This window comes from Limulus polyphemus, unplaced genomic scaffold (assembly GCF_000517525.1).
Source record: "Limulus polyphemus unplaced genomic scaffold, Limulus_polyphemus-2.1.2 Scaffold182, whole genome shotgun sequence".
NCBI lineage: Eukaryota > Metazoa > Arthropoda > Merostomata > Xiphosura > Limulidae > Limulus > Limulus polyphemus.
This window is the reverse complement of record NW_013665792.1, coordinates 18,783-22,715: the sequence shown is the minus strand read 5'-3', so window position 1 is coordinate 22,715 and position 3,933 is coordinate 18,783.

Below are 3,933 nucleotides of genomic sequence, written 5' to 3'. Positions count from 1 at the left end.
AAATTTACTAATTATTTTTCATTTGTGTATGCTGCTTTCTCTCAACTGTTGGAGACTTTCTTCCTGTTTCTTTTCTTGTTCCAGTTGCCATCTGGTGCTGGTTTTCTTGCCACTGCTGTAGTCTATCTTCTTGTTTATTTTTTTTCTCTTCCAACCACTGCTGTTGTTTCTCTTCTTGTTTCTTTTCTCGTTCTTCCACTTTCTTTTCTTTTTTCTCCAACAACTGCTGTAATCTCTCTTGTTTATTTTGCTGTTTGAGCTGCCACTGTTGCAGGTTTTCTTGCCACTGCGATTATCTGTCTTCTTGTTTCTTTTCTCATTCTTCTTGTTTCTTTTCTTTTTCATCCAACAACTGCTGTAATCTCTCTTCTTGTTTCTTTTCTCGTTCTACTTATTTCTTTTCTTGTTTATTTTCCCGTTCTTCTTGTTTCTTTCTTGTTTATTTTCTCGTTCTTCTTATTTCTTTTCTTGTTTATTTTTTCATTCTTCTTGTTTCTTTTCTTTTTCCTCCAACCACTGCTGTAGTCTCTTTTCTTGTTTATTTTCTCGTTTTCCTTGTTTCTTTTGCTGTTCTTGTATTGCTGCCATCAAATCTGCTAAGCTGTAGTTTGATTTGCCACTTCACATTTCCATCTTCTTTTTCTTTTTTTCTTTTTTCCATCCCACTCCTGACACCAATTTGTTGCATATCTGCCTGTTTCATAATTTCCCGTAAAAGTTATTTTCGAGAAACTTCAGCGATACAAGTTCTTTCTATTAAAACTAGTTTATTCTTTCTCATTAAAAAAAATGTAATACACTTAATTTCCACAGTCACTTTAAACTTGACTACTTTTATGAAAACATGCTATAAATCACAGTGATTCACACACTTTACTTACCGCTTGACTCGATTATCTCTATCTATCTGTAATTATTTGCCGGGCTTATATACTAAAATAGAGGGCGTCTGGAAAAGACCAGAGCTGCCAGGAAAAGTCAGGATCCTTCGAGAATCTCGTGACGTGTTACCAGAGACACGTTACTTCTTCTGTCGTAACAATATCAAGGTAACGAGGTGACGCTATCGATTGGACAAAAAATAGTAAATTTACCTGTTGAATTCAAACATGCTTTTTTGATATAGTTCTATTATGATATCGTCCATCGAGAACATAGTTTAAGATCCTCATGTTTTAGTTCTACAGAAATAAATCATGAATGAAAGAAAGCATACTCCAACAGAACCTACTATGATCCCGTTTGCACAGCTGTACACACTGTGCTTTCCATTTATTTGTTACAGTAAAGAGTTTGTTCATTTATTAAAATTTGTTCAGGTTCATTAATTCACAATTAAAGAAAATCGGAGTTCAGTCAAGTTATCATTCACAGGATACTCCATTTTATTTATTGATTGAATTTTCTGTTATTAGTGGTATTGCCTATCTGATACTTGTCGGGATATCGGTTTTACATGAAAATACCGCAAGTAGATAAAAAAAAAAGGTATCAAGCCATCAGCCAGCAAATGTTGTTTCTTTGTTTCAGTGGATCTTTAGGCAGAGCAGATATTGTAAGTTTGAGAACCTTATTGGACTGCAACTGCCTGTTGAAAGAAAAGGTGATAACATTTCGTCTTCTATGCTGGATTGAAGAAGGCTTCAGAATTGAAACTGAAATGCTGTCTCCTTTATTTTCATAAGGCAGTTGCATCCCCTTAAAGTTCTCAAACTCACTAATTTTGTAATGAGGTTAGTATTATCTAATAAAATCAGCTCGACCGTGTAGGACCCGAATAGTATCAGCCCCATTCCGCAGGCTCTATCTATGAGACAACCAGACAGTAAGTTAGGTATGAGGCCGGGTTGGAGGATTTAACATGTGTGTTCCTATTGTTCAGAAGAGGTAACAGAGTGTAGCGTGGCCCCAGGTAGCTGGAAGAATGAAAACCCAAAGAAATTATGGGACTGTAATGTTCTAAAGCTCCTTGGACACATTTTATAGGCGAGGATAGGCATGGGTACATGCTAAACCTGTAGACCAGTAACTAATTCACAGTCATAACCAAGCACTGTGACCATCCTTAACCTCTGCACTCAGCTAAACCTTTGACCAATTAAAAACAGTCAACCTTTGTGCTTGAATCAAGTCTTTTAGTATTTAAAGTCAAATTCCAGTCACACTCAGTCTTTCACTTCGAATTTCGACATGACCTGAACAAGTATTTTAGTGTTACTGAGTTTCAGTTCCTGTTTTTCTTTTCTTGATCTGTCATGGACTCTTTATGGAATTATGAGGCCTCACAGCTACTCCAAATTGGCGAGGATTTATTCTATAGTTATGAAGTCATTCATAAACACACTCCAGTACAATCAACTTTCATTCCATCTGAAAAATATGATCACTGTTTTTTTCTGTTTATTTGTTACAATAAAGAGTTTCTTCACTTACTTATATTCGTCCAGTCTCATTATTTCACACTTAAAGAAATTCGGTCAAATCATGAAACACAGAATACTTCTCTTACTTTTTGATCAAATCTTCTGCTATTAGTGGGATTGCCTATTTGATAATTGTTGGTAAATCAGTTTTACTTGAAAGTATCACACTATCGCACCTGTTGCCCTGGGTCATTCACTTGTGGTATCAGGTGTGTTTTCTCGCGGTAAATAGTTCTGTAAGTTGAACTAACTATCTCAAAATGGACAGTATTTTTTTTTCCAGTGGCAAGTCAAGTGATAGCCTAAGGATGTAACCTTCATCAATTTTAGAATGAATGACCAACAGTCACATGTGTAGCACAACGTACTGAAAAGAATAGCATTATTAATTTGTGTATGTAATGTTATTTTCTCTTGCTATGGAACAGTACGATCAAGTGGCCTTGAAAGGAACAAGTATTGGTGGCTATTGTCAACATGGGAGTCTTAACCTTCACAGTGGTTAATCCACCATCATCCAAGTGGTTGTATGATCAGCCTCAGCACCAGACAAAACTGGAGCTTTCATAAACCTCACTGAGGGCTATCTCTCAGTGACTCATGCTTCAATAAGTACCAATTCTGAAGAGACATTGTCACTCCCAAGCCACTAAATTGATGTAAGCTTGGGCATTATACAATAAGCAAGATAAAAAACTTCTGAAGCATAATGATCCACCATCACAGCTCAAACATGTAAGACCGTGATTAGGGCCTAGTAGATACTACAGCAAATCAGTGCCATCTTTAAGGTTTGGGTCAGTGGTTCACCTTTATATTTAAATTATTCGTATTATTATTATCATTTTTGCTTGTGTGATCCTTTGTACAGAACTTTACCTTTCATTAATATTTGCTAAAGCATTCTGTGCACGATGTGTTTATGTAGAGACTTTATAATACATATTCTTTATGACAACCTGATGCTTATCGTGTGTTTTGTGTCTGAGTATGACAATAAATATTATCTATTGTTTGATGAATTCTAAGTTATCAAGTTGTAGAATAATATATATAACGAACAATACTCTTTACATTAAAGGGTCACTTTTTAGGAAACTTGTATATATAATGATTAAAAACAGGACGACGGCAGCAACAACGAACATTTGACACGTGTATGTCCAATAACAAACATTTAATTCTTGAACGTTTCGGAATATACATATTCCATCTTCAGCAAGCTATATTGAACATGGTAAATTATTAGGTGCAGACATTTTCTTAAGTTTAAATATTCTATAAAAAGTAATTAAAATACAAAATAAAAGTATGAAATAAGTTAAAAGACAATCAAATAAGCAGAAAATATAATAATGCAACGATATTATTCAAGTATTTAGAACATACTTAATTGTAGTGAAGTTGTGTTGTTATTTAATCTTGAGAGTTCATTTATAATAAATTAACTTTCTTTAATGAAAAGTTCAATATTTGATGATCCAGATGAGATGACTTTGAAAGTTGTAAC